We start from the raw sequence: 14186 nt of genomic DNA on the forward strand, positions 1-14186 counted from the left end.
ACTATTTCGGAATAGGCATTAGCCCTCGTGGAATGAGGTGTACAGAAGTCAAAATAAGCCCTCCATTATTTCAAAATTATTTAGAAATAACTGAATTCCTGTAGACTCTCACATTGTTATTTCAGAATAACGGCTATTATTCCGAAATAATGTTGCTATGTAGATGCACCCCAGGAGATTCCAGGAGACCCCAGGCCAATCCTGGAGGGTTGGCAACCTTAACTATGGCCTCCACCACATCCCTCCAAAACCAGTTCTTTACTGTTACACACAAAAATGTAATATAAATCAGTGTTTCTAAAACACCTGTACATGTACCGCTCGGTGCACTCAGAGGTCTTCCAGGGGATACACCAACTCATCTAGATATTTGTGTAGTTTACAACAGACTATATAAACAACTCTAGCAAAATCAGTACAAACTAAAATTCTATGCGACTCAACTATATTGTTTTATATACTATATACTGAAATGCAACTATAATATTTATATTCCAATTATTTTATTTTATAATTATGTAGCAAAAAGGAGAACATAAGCAATTTTTCAGTAATGTGCTGTGACAGTCATATTTTTATGTCTGATGTTGTAAGTAAGTAGTTTTTACGTGAGGGAACTTGAGAGTACGGACGCCAGATCAGATTCCTACACTGGGTACAGTTCTCTGAAAAGGTTCAGAAGTACTTGTGTACTTTATACACTGTAGCTATTTATATTACTTACACTTAAAACTCTTTTGGAGTTTTTTGCTCTAGTTTTATACAGCATCTGACACAGTGGGGTCCTTGTCCACAACTATGATTTCTACATGTGACTGGAACACAGATAATAATTCAAAGAACATTCAAATTTGAAAACCTTTTTGTAATCATTTACTTGTGTGCATTTACAGCATATATTTATGCTTATTAGTAAAATAATAATACAGTATGTGGAACAGATTCTGATCCCAGGTACATCAGTTTAAATCCAGAGTCCATATTTTGACAGTAACTCCATTGGAGTCATAGTCATATTTTGACAGTTTGTATATTGTAAAACTAAATGATATAATTTATTACTAGTCATCTATTCCTAGTAGTATATTATTATTATTGTATAAATTCCATGCACAGTTGCATTACTGTAGGAGTATTTCTCAAAACCTGAAAATGTACATGCTGTTTTGAGTTGCAAATCAGCTAAAATAGAGAAAACGTATGGCTTTGAGTAGCCTTTGATTAGACAACTTTGCAGGATATGTTAAGTATATTTATATAATGGTTTGAATTCTCAGCTATACCCAGTAAATAATGGAAACAGTTGAGATGGCAGGCTGTAATGGCACAATTTGTCCCCAGCTCTGAGGACAACCCTATGCTGTTTTCTCAATCATTATGGCCCCCAAGATGCCTTTAATGCTGGCAAGCTCACTGGATGCCCTTTTATTAATGGCATCCCCTATAAAATGTAGGTGGAGGGAGACAGAGGCTGCTGTAGAGCTAGTAATGTCAAACAAAGATTCTCTTATGAACAAGAAATCTTCTGACAGCTTCCTTTTCCTATTGCACCACTGCTCCTTTTTCTTACCTGCCATTACTTATTAACTATTAAAAAGTAGGGTATTTTTTATAAGAACATAAGAAGATAAAAACGACTGTACTGGGTCAGACCAAAGGTCCTTCTAGCCCAGTATCCTGTCTGCCGACAGTGGCCAGCACCAGGTGCCCCAGAGAGGGTGGACCGAAGACAATGATCAAGCGATTTGTCTCCTGCCATCTCTCTCCAGCCTCTCACAAACAGAGGCCAAGGACACCATTTTATCCCCTGGCTAATAGCCTTTTATGGACCTAACTGCCATGAAATTATCTAGCTTCTCTTTAAACTCTGTTATAGTCCTAGCCTTCATAGCCTCCTCTGGCAAGGAGTTCCACAGGTTGACTACACGCTGTGTGAAGAAGAACTTTCTTTTATTCGTTTTAAACCTGCTCCCCATTAATTTCATTTGGTGTCCTCTAGTTCTTCTGTTTAGGGAACTAATAAATAACTTTTCTTTATCGGCCCTCTCCACACCAATCATGATTTTATAGACCTCTATCATATCCCCCCTCAGTCTCCTCTTTTCTAAACTGAAAAGTCCCAGTCGCTTTAACCTCTCCTCATATGGGACCCGTTCCAAACCCCTAATCATTTTAGTTGCCCTTTTCTGAACCCTTTCCAAGGCTAAAATATCTTTTTAGAGGTGAGGAGACCACATCTGTACACAGTATTCAAGATGTGGGCGTACCATAGTTTTATACAGGGGCAGTAAGATATTCTGGGTCTTATTTTCTATCCCTTTCTTAATAATTCCTAGTATCCTATTTGCCTTTTTGACCGCCGCTGCACACTGCGTGGAAGTTTTCAGAGAACTGACCATGATAACTCCAAGATCTCTTGGTATGTATTTGTAAAGCTATTTAAGCATAACTATAGATAATTATGCAGGATAAGCTCATAGACACATATCAACAGGCATTTACAATACTAGGGTTGCCAGATGGTTTCAACAAAAATACCAGACACACTTGACATTACATCACAATGTACATTACATCTTATTTAGAAAATACCAGACATTTATATTTTCTTAATTTGTTTCCCTAACAGAAAGCACAAATACTGGACTGTCTGGTTCAAAACTGGACAGTTGGCAACCCTAATTAGGGATATAAGTGACTAATCAACTAGTCAACTATCCAATAATTTGCTTATTGGATATTCAATACACTACTCGACTGGTCGCTTCCTCCCAACACTTGCTGCCTCTATCAGAAAGAGGCAGCAAGGAGAGGGAAGAAAAAAGGAGTGCTGGGAGTAGCCGGCTTAAAAGCCAGCTCCCCCCAGCTCCAGCCATGTGGGAGGAGGCAGGAGCACAGCAGCAGCGTTCTACCTCCATAATGTACAAGAGCCCCAGCAAGGGCTCTTGTGCATTTTAAAGACTGAAACACCACACTGAGCCCAGGGCCAGTGAGGAGTCCCCCGCTGACTCCAGGCTCCATGCGGTGGTTCCGCTTTGAAATGTAAAAGAGTCCCAGTAGGGTCTCTTGTTCTTTTCAAAAACTGAAAAGCCACGGAGCCAGTTACCTCATAATAGAAAGCAGTCAGGTTGGTCAGGCATAACTTGCCCTTGGTGTATCCATGTTGCCTATTCTTGATAACTTTACTCCCTTCAAAGTGCTCCAAAATGGATTCCTTGAGGCTCCCTCCATGATTTTTCTGGGGACTGAGGTGAGGCTGACTGGTGTGTATTTCCCTGAATTATCCTTCTTCCCTTTTTTAAAGATGGGTACTACATTTGCCTTTTTCCAATCGTCTGAGACTTCCCCCCGATTACCACAGGTTTTCAAAGATAACCTCCTGAGGTCTCTTCCAGCCCTATGATTCGATGATTCTGATAATGGCCAATGACTCTGCAATCACATCAACCAATTCCCTCAGCACCCTCAGATGCTTTCAATCTGGCCCCATTGATTTGTATAAGTCCAGCTTATCTAAATCGTTCTTAACCTGTTCTTTCTCCACTGAGAGCTTCCCACCTCATTCTAATACTGTGCTGACTAGTGCAGTAGTCGGTACCTCACCCAGTCAGTGAAGACAGAGGCAAAAAAAGCATAGAATACTTCAGCTTTTCGCACATCATCTGTCACTAGGTTACCTCCCTCACCCACACCTTCTCTGACCATCCTCTTATTATTAACATGCCTGTAGAAACCTTTCTTGTTACCCTTCACATCCCTTGCTAGCTGCAATTCCAATTGCGCTTTGGCCTTCCTGATTATACCCATGCATTCTCGAGCAATATATATATACTCTTCCCTAATCATCTGTCCGAGTTTCCACTTCTTGTAAGCTTCCTTTCTGTGCTTAAGCTTGCCAAGCAGTTCACTGCTAAGCCAAGCTGGTTGCCTACCATATTTGCTTTTCTTATTGGAACATGACCAAAGATCCCTGCTTATAATGAAATTCAGAATCAGGGATCTGTTAGGAAAATTTCACACAGACTTTGACATTACATTTTCAGGCCAGTGCAGCCCATTCCTTTAGCAAAATAGATAAGAAAATAGCAGAAAAATATAACACCGTTTGTTATATAAATATAACAAATATTTCTCAGTAATAATTTAAATTATTTCTAAAATTTAGCTTTATTACATCATAATCAAATAGGGGTCAAGGAGTAGAAATGGGGCCAAGAAAAAATATTAACACATATTCCTCCCAGATGGAGGTGGGGGAGGAGGAACAGTGAGGAAGAAAGAGTCAAGGACCCCTGCTGCTGTTTCATTACAGTGTAGCAAGACACCTGAAACATTCTTCAGGCAGCTCAGCAGTAGCGTAGCCCCCTGCTAAGACCAGAACCAAGACAAAATTACCACCTGCCCTTCTTACAGCAATCCTGGATCGAATCATGTATGAAGTAGCTATTCCATATTTGAGAGGTCGCATGCATAATTGCATCCTTTCAACCTGATCCTGAATTCATTATCATATCAGGTTTACACTGTTTCTCATCCACAGTATGTATACTCCACTCTCTATTTTAATGGATTGTGTTATATATGTTCCTTACAGTTGTTTATCTCAAAGTACCTTTCTAATGTTAACTATTGACCTTTTACTTTTCATAATTATGAAAGAATCGATACATCAGAAACAATGCACATGCCAAAAATGAATTAGGAAAGCTAAAGTGTGTATATGAGGAGTGGGATGGGAAGACAAAGGGGCTGCAAAATATCTTAGGAACTTTTCAGCTTTTTGACTGCACCCAAATATTAAAAACATCAGAACAGACATACTGGACTAATAGGCTATCTATCCCAAAAAACTGGCTGACAGTGGCCAGTGCCAGATGCTTCTGGCAGTTGCAGTTTTAGGGTCACACGGAGCATGACTCTTGGCTAACAACTAGGGCCTTACCAAATTCATGGCCATAAAAAATGTATCATAGACTGTGAAATCTGGTTCTCTCCCTCCCTGCTCTTCCCTCTGCCCCTTGAAATCTGGTCTTTTTCACTATAATATGCAGCATTTCTTAAAATGGGGTCCTCACCCAAAAGGGAGGTGCAGAGGGACACAAGGTTATTTTAGAGAGATTGAGTTATGGCCTCTCATACTCCTATGCTGACTTCAGAGCTGGGACAAATGGAGAATGGCAGCGGCTAAGGGTCCAGCTCTGAAAGTAGTGCATCCATCAACAGCAGTGCAGATGTAAGAGTTGTAGTACCGCAAACCCCACCCCAACAATAATCTTCTGACCCCCTCGCACACAATTCCTTTATGGGTCAGAACCCCTGCAATTAGAACTGTATGAAATTTCAAGATTTAAATAGATGAAATACTGAAATTTATTATTTTTAAAATCCTATGACCATGAAATAGACCAAAATGGGCTGTAGATTTGGGATGGTCCCTTTGATAGGCCATTGATTAACATATTCTCTCTGAAAAACAGAATGCTTCATCTGTATAAATATGATTTCTACTGATTAGAAGATCTAACTGATTCCTTAGACGTATGGGTGCTTGTCTGAAGCCCTGAAGGTTTTCTTATTACAGCTGTGCAAAGCTGTTTTTATTTTGCAAGCAGTCACTTAAAAAAACCTTTGAATTATTTTTAAAAAGGCACTAGGGAGCTGCTCATCCTTCTCGCTATGTTCATCAACCCCCCTTCTCTCTGGGGGGCCGCTGAGGAGGGCCAGGCCGAGGTGTGGCAGACCTGGCCCCGCCCCCTTCCTCCCTCCAGCCACCAGGTCAAGGCCAGCCCAAGGGAGACTCAGTCTGGGACAGTCCCCCCCCCCCCCCATGTCCATTGGACAGAGCCGAGACCACACCAGCCCTGGATCTCCCCACTCCCAGCCAGTGGGCAGGGCTGAGCCTGCATCAGCCCCGATTCTCCTCCCCTCCCTTCCCCCTGGCTGCCAGACAAGGCCAAGGACGCAATAGCTACATTTCTTTGAAGCCATGCCAGCCCCGGCTCTCTTGCCTGACTGCTGGGGGAGGGAGGAGGGCTGAGGCCTTGCCAGGCCCCACACCCTCTCCCCACAGCCACCAGTGGCAGGAGAGCCAGGCTGAGCTCTTGCCAGGCCCCACGCTCTCTCCCACTGGCTACCAGGGGTGAGGGGTACCAGGCTGAAGCTTCACCAGGCCTTGCATTCTCCCTCTGGCCGCCCGTGGGAAGACTAGGCCATGACGCAGCAGCACTGGCTCCACCCCAGCCCACTGTCCCACCTATATGCTCCCTAAATTTATAATTTTCCCTCCCCAATCATGTGCCTGGATCAAGAATGTCCTAGAATGCATTTCCCCTTTCTGTCTTTCTGCCCTATCAGCCTAGGGAATTACCTATCTAAACTAAAGGTAGGTTTGGGATTGGTTCCTGTTACAATAGTTCTGGTATTTTTCAGAGCTTCTGCTCTTAAATATCTGATAAAGAACTATTTCTATAAAACTTCTAGATGGCCTATTCAGGGAATACTTGTTTTACATGGATAACATAGGGGAGAAAAAATGAGGAAGAACGGCTCTTGCACAAGAGGGGGTTTTAGCGTAAAAAGGAACGGTCTACACAGCTCCTTTTTGCGCAAAAGCCTCTTGAGCAAAAGCAACAGGTAATTAATTATGCAAGTGAAGCATGGCAATATTCCACTCTGTGCTTCATTTGCATAAGTTTTTCCGCAAGAAGGCTACAGTGTAGACGTAGCCTTATTTGCAGAGGATCATCAATTGGCACTTGTTGGTACATCAAGTGGGCCATCCAAACACATAGGTATCCAAAATCACTAGGTACTGTATCTTCAAAAATCTTGATCATGATTTAGATTTTAAAAACAAATAGTAAAACATCAGACATATTCATCATGTTCGTGCAAAAATATCGTTTCAAGGTAGAAAGCAGCACACTGTTTAAATAAATGGTCAATTAATATTACCGTAGATGCTAGGTTAGACTAATTCCCAGGTAAATGTCAATTTCTACGTGCATAGTCCCAAATGCAGGACACCTCAGTAGAAAGTTGTCAAGTTTGGTCAAGTTATTTCACAAGAACAAGAAAATGCACGTCACTGACACACAGACCAACCTCCTACCAAATTTCAAGCCCCAGGTCCAAAGTATAGCTCTGCTGGAGTACTTCAAAGAGGTCTCAAGAATTTTTTAACACAAGCAAAAGAACACATTTTTTTTTACCTAGCCTTGTTCTTGCACATACTAAATTATTTTGGCTGAAATTTTCCAAAAACATTCAGCCTATGGCAATTAATCAGCATCGAAAAATTCAGTCCAAATGATTAGTTTCATAAAGTTATAAACAACTGAAAACAGCATTTTATAACTGGAAGTGTAGACCTACTTTCCTAGGCAATACTACCAGTCCAACTCATAAAACTTGGTGTGGGAGAGAGAAGGGAAGTTATCAAGAATCCAAAATACTCCCCAAAATAGTAACCTATGTGCATGCACCCAGAAATACAGTCATAACATAAGAGTTATATGAAATAACCACATAATAATCAACCCTTAACGAATGCCCAATAGAAATAAAATATATTCTTTAAAATAAAAGAATCTTCTAAATCAAAATAATGAAGCCCAAAACATGCCACTAAGTAATTGTCCAAATATTAATCACATAAGGTGACATACCACCTGCAGAAAAGCACACAACTCCTGCTCATGTCAGTTAAGTTGCACTAGTAAACTGATATTTAAATTTGCTTCATAGATCCTTGGGTATGGATCCTGGAAATCTTTACCATGAAGTTTGTTCCTGCAAGCTCTAAAATATGTTTGCAGTCTCCTCTGAGCTCAATAATACCATATGATCTCACAAATCAAATTTAGCCAACTTTACAGAAGTTATTCACTGAATAATTTCAAACAGCAAATAAATCAGGAAAACCATAAGCTCTGATCATGTCATAACGAAAAAAGGATGAAAATGCCATTATATAAACTACTTGCTCATCTTATGTGTGTAAATAAAATACATAAATAATAACTGATACAATAGCATCAAAATATGATTGTAGGATACTGCTCATAGCTTAAAGGCTGAGGGCAATAAGTCCATTTCAAACAACAATTTTTCTTTTAATATTATTGCCTCTGGAGTCCATTACTATTTGCATTATGAGTACTTACACTTTGTTTTGTGCACTTGTGTTCTTATATATTTAGATTTTGCTCACTGTAAAACTGATGTAAATTTGGAGATATCATTGGCATCGCTCCAGTATTATGCTGGTCTGACTGAGAACAGAAATTATCCCAAGCATTTAAATATATGAAGCCAGCTTCACTAAACAAAAGAGACATTTGGTCTGCCTATAGGGAAGAGAAACTGGGGCAACTGGCCAGTCTTTCTCTCCAAGAGGTGATGCCGGGTCAGTCAGCAAGCTCCCTTTGGCCATGAGATGTCATAAGAGGTAGCCACTCTCTGTATGTATAGTCAGTTATGTATCTGTTATATAGCCCTCACTTTATTTATATTAGGATATAATATAACAAAATACTCAAAAAAAGTGGAACAAGAAAGGAAGACATCAAAATATTCTGCTAAGTACAAATAGCAGTGGAGTGCAAAATGTGAACATCAAACTATTCCCCAAATGGGCAATTACAGACAGCTTCAAAGAGGGGAGAAACACATTTTTAGCAAATATATCACACTAGGTTTATATTGTCTTTGCTTAAAGGCAATCTACTTTTCCACAGACATTTCAAACTCCCGATGGAGGGACCATCAACTGATCACTAGCAGCCATAGAGACAAAGGACAGTAAAGTGGAGCAAAAAAGAAAGGTGCAAAAATGTGAAGTGGTATGTCTCAGCATGCACCTCTCTCCATCTGGGAGGCTAAAGGAGTGTCTTCACAGCAATTGCTCATAATCTAGGCTCTACAGTTCCGGGGATATGTGAGTTAAACCCAGTGCGTGGATAAGAGCAGTAGCTACTTTATACAACAATCTCCCTTCTGAACTCAGTGAAATTGCTGAGAAAAGCAAGAACTCACCTACCCCTCCTATCTCTGTTCTGTGGCTCTGCTTCTTCTGGAAATGATCCAGTTAACTTAAAAGTGAAAAAGCCCACCAGAACTATTAGCAGAACATTGAGCCTGTCAAAGAGCCATTCAAGTGGTAAAGAAGCCATTTAATAGACATTTGCCAAGCCCAGGGATATGCTGTCAGTTTCTGAATTTACTGTGTTAGTTCTACAGGACCTTAATTTACAATTTGTTTTAAAATAAAATATTTCATTAGTGTGTGGATGAAGATTATAAAAACATATCTCTAAAAAATCATAATTTACCTCAGACTACTGTTGGGTATAGGGTCACCAGTTTAATAGAACTGTGTAGGACTCCATAAATCCTAAAGACAGCCCTGGCCCCAGAAAAAGTTTTTGGTAAGCTAAAAAATGCTTTACCCTATTTGAAAACAAATTGTGAATATCCCAGAATAATGTTTTGTCTACTTGTTAAATTATATTGTGGGATACAGAAGTTGTAAGTTAACTGTTTTTATGGGTGCATCTACACAGCAGGGCTTTACTCGAAATAAGTTATGAAAATTGAGCTACATCAATTGCATATCTTATTTCGAAATTGGGAGCATCCCCACAGCACTTATTTTGAAATAGAGCACTCTTCCTCCGACTTCCTTTACTCATAATGAGAGTTACAAGAGTCGGAGTAAGAAGTCCTCCAGCTTGACAGCATTTCAACATTATTTTGAAATAACTTCTTGCTGTGTGTAGACATGGACTAAGTTATTTTGAAATAACGCTAGTTATTTCAAAATAATGTTGTTGTGTAGACATACCCTAAAGAATTTATAGTTCTCTTCTTCCTTCTCATAAAGAGCATTTTCTGGTAAAAAGTTACTGAAGCAGGGTAGGTTTAGTCCCATTCTAAACTAAGTAACAATCATTGATGAAAAAGAGCAGGCCCACTAACTGCATATTTTTTACTCTTATTTTACATTCAGTAATACACTGTTAAACGCTGACCTTTATTTCTCTTAAATAAGAAAACCCCAGAAAATCATATGCTGACCAAAAGCAGAATTTTTCAGTTCCAATACCTTATTTTATTTAATTTTTTTTTAATACCTGAGACTTTGACACTAAAGATCTAAAACTTTTTATCCCACTTCGTAGGGAATCTCAGATGCTTACTGATATTTTGGATTCCACAACGTGGCCCTTCTTAGATATATATTAAAATAATCATTAGATAAACCAGAAGTAAGCCTTGACATTAAAGGTAGTATCAGAAATGGACATTACTGGTTGCTTATGGATAGGGACAAAATCACTTGAGAGTCACAATATGTTTCTCAATGAACACTTTTCAAATCTCTTACTTATTTGTATCATTGGAAAAAATATCAAAACAGTACTAGTAGGATATAAAAAAAATATCATTTGGTGGTTCGTTAGAGGATCAGGAAAATAAATGATGATTTAAGGTCCCCATGCATCATACTGGCACTATAAAGAAGCCTTAAAAGGGGATTCCAAGTAGCTGCTAATGTAATTTGCATCCATTTTTCGACCAATCTGTAGAGCAATACTGGTGTAAAGAGGTTTAGTGTAAGGGTATGTCTACAGTGCCAAGTTTTGTGGAGGAAACTGATGTCAATATGTAAAAATCGACAACAGCAACATCATCAATGGATGTTCACACTTGCCTCCTCTGTTGACAGATTGTGTTCAGATTAGGAGCTCCCCCATCAACAGTGTATTACACTGGGTAAATTGATAATAATCATTAGAGTGTTTGAATATATATAACTTATATGCATACAACATGCGTACAAAATGGAGTCTCTGTTGGCTTCCATTTTGTACATCACGAGAGGGATGGAATCCAGGTAAATCTGGTATTTCCTGCCAAAAGTTTGCACTCAGCCCTCAGGTATGCACTCTGCCCGAAGGTTATGCACATGGCTCCTTAGTGTATGCACACTGCCCATTAGAATCTTTGCTCATGGCACCAAAAGTGATGTACTCAACACCCAAGTAATTTTCCCACCAGAAAGGTAATAAAGCACTCCTATGAGAGGAGGAGGTCCTGCTGCTGGGCTTCTGTGGTTGCGTTGCTGTCAGCTGCTGTTGTGCCGTGCTGTTTGGTTCAGTCTGTATTGCTGTCCCAACGCTGCCATCTGCGTGTAGAGAAGTCTTACATCAGAGTGCTGGGCACAGGGATAATAGCAGCTGGGCTCTTTAACATCATAAGGACAATTTCCTGGTTCAAGTGGATTTACTGAAGGGTTATCCACCTCTGTGCTGATGGAAAAGCAGCCCAAGTCGTCGTGGGTTTCTCGGTGGTCTTGTGCTGAAGGCCTGGATTTGCTTCGAGGGATCTCCTCATGGTTCCTCCTCTAAGGCTTCCAACTAGCTACAGAGTAGAAGGTCATGAGCAACGACAGTGTACCATCCTTTGTAACATGTGATCCTGATGTATTGGAGACTTTCCTATATTCTTTTCTTCTGGAGTTAGGGTTGGTTGTGTTTGGTGTTACCGTTTCTTGTGTTTGCCATTTGGAATTTGACCCTAAATTATATGGTTTGCCCTAAATTAGTGTCTGATTATTATTTGTGTGTGTGAGAGAGAGAGAGAGAGAGAGAGAGAGAGATCGCCAGTGATAGAGATACGGCAGTTTATGAGGTGGACCTCGCTTCTGGTTCCAGGGACATTTAACATCATTATTAGCCAGAGCGAGCCTAAATTATTTTAAATTGATGTTGCAGCATTCCCTGTGTAACAAGGGGGAGCAATGCACTGTGAGACTGTGGAACAGAATGCAGGGCATCATAAGACTATGCAAAACGTCCCGCCAAGCACCACTTTGTTCAAGGGCTTCCGGTGTCCTTTCGTACCTTTTTTCTAACTGCCATTCTCTGCTGTGCAATCCAGCATCTGCAGTGACAAAAAATGGATTTTGTCTCTTATTTATTCTTGGCTCTGGACTTCCAACACTTTAGTCATCTGAAGACGTGGGTTGTGCCCATGAAAACTCTTGATACCATCTACAAGTTTTGTTAGTCTCTAAGGTGCTACTAGATTATTTGTTGTTTTTTAAGTTTTTCCTTTTACAGACTAACTCGGCTACCCCTTTGAAGCTTTTTTTTTTCAAATGCTCTGTTAACTGTCTTGGGGACCTTGCACATGGCAGCAAAGATTATATTGAAGTTACTGACAGAGGAAGAAGACTCAGGGGAGCCGGACAATATGAATAATATGGACAGCGACAACCTGTCATTACATTCAGCAATCACAGAGAAGATACACAGGGTAGAGTGGCACTTTTGGACTAGGGAAGCTAGCACTGCGTAGTGTAATATCATCATCATGCAGGTATGGGATGAAGATCAATGATTACAAAACTTTAAGATGTATACAGCAACCCTCCTAGAGCTGTGTGCTAATCTGGCCGCTGACTGTGATTCAAGGACACCAAAATGAGAACTTCCCTCTCAGTTGAGAAGCGTGTGGCAATTGCTGTGTGGAAGCTGGTGAGTCCTGACTGCTACCAGCCATTTGCAAATCAGTTTGAAGTGGGGAAGTCTACCGCTGGGGCTGTATTACTGCAAGTGTGCAGGACAATAAGTCACATCCTGCTATGGAGGACCTTGACTCTGGAAAATGTGTATCACATAATGGCTGGCTTTGCAGATATGGGATTTTTCAACTGAGAGAGGGCAATAGATGGTACACATACTTTGATTTTAGCCCCAGCCCACTTTTCCACTGAGTACATCAACTGCAGGGCATACTTCTCGATGATGCTGCAGGCTCTTATGGATCACCGTAGGCATTTCACAGTCATCAGCGTGGGGTGATCTGGAAAGGTGCATGATACACACAACTTCAGGAACACTAGTCTGTACAGAAAGCTATAGGTACAGACTTTATTTCCAGAGCACAAGATAATAGTGGGAAATGTGGAAATGCCCATTGTGATCCTGGGAAACCTGTTGCAGACCTTGCTCATGAAACTGTATACAGTGCACCTAGACAGCACTAAGAAGTGGTTTAACAACAATCTTAGCAGGTGTTGCATAGTGGAATGGAGCATTGAGGCACAGTGCTCAGTTGAACAATTTGAGCAGCCAGACAATAGAGCTGTCAGAGGGGCTCAAAGGGCTGCTGTTAATATCATAGAGGCTTTGAGGATGCACTTTGAAAATGAAGAACACTGAAATAAACCTGTAGCACCTTTGGCCCTGTCTACACTAGAAAATAATTTTGAAATAAGCAAAATCAAAATAATAACTCCTGAAATAAAATTGAAATAGCACATCCCCACTACGAGGGAGTATCAAAATTGCTGGAGCCTGCCTCAGACTTAGAGCTCCAGAAGCACTCTGTGAGGGCACCAGGATTGCAAACACTTCCTGTGCCTGCTTGGTCAGGCAAGCTGTGACATATGGTTTCAGGGGCTCCTCTTATGGCCACATCTCACAAGCCACTCCTCCGCTGCCTCCCCCCTTGCAGCGACACCAAACTGACACAGTCTGCTCTGGTTGCCCTTACAGATGCCGCAGCACTGACATGGAGCCAGAGCTGCTGCAAAGCAGTGCCATGCTCAAGGGCCTCATGCTGCGCCCCATCGCACAATTCATCCCCACTGCCTGCATGCTGCTCCAGCAGGATGACGACCAGCCCAAAGTAGAGGACTCCTTCACCCAGGCCTGGCCAGATTCTACGATGACAGGGGGAGGAGGTGACTTCCCCCTTCCCCCCGGATGTCATCGAGCTATTCACAGTAGCGGCTTGTGTGAGGTGCCACCGCAGAGTGTCGGCTCTACTCCCTGTTCTTGTTGTAGGCCTGCCAGAGCTCTTTTATTTTCATCTGGACCTGGTCAAGGGTCCGGGTGTATCCCTTGTTGGCCAGGCTGGCAGCCATTCAGGTGTAGACATCAACATTGCGCTTTTTGATGCAGTGATCCTGGAGGTCGGTCTCCTCGCCCCAGACCTCAATGGGGTCCAAGATCTCCACACCAGTCCAGACTGGTGCTCTCTTACATCCCTGGCCAGTGGCAGCCAAGGGTGTTGCGGGAGTGCTGGCAACTATGGATGGCTCAGGAGGGAGTGCTGGGGCTGCTCATGGCTCCATCACCTCCTGTTGTATGGAACGGAGCTTGCCACGCTGGCCA

The 14186-nt window shown here is 41.4% G+C and overlaps 1 protein-coding gene across 2 annotated transcripts in view; it reads right to left on the reverse strand.

Annotated features, from left to right (window-relative positions):
• The window catches only part of SHISA9 (shisa family member 9), a 350588-nt gene that overhangs the window by 249101 nt on the left and 87301 nt on the right, over positions 1-14186 (reverse strand). The window lies entirely within an intron of this gene.

Source organism: Pelodiscus sinensis, chromosome 15 (genome assembly GCF_052426305.1).
Source record: "Pelodiscus sinensis isolate ZL-2025 chromosome 15, ASM5242630v1, whole genome shotgun sequence".
NCBI classification, from domain to species: domain Eukaryota; kingdom Metazoa; phylum Chordata; order Testudines; family Trionychidae; genus Pelodiscus; species Pelodiscus sinensis.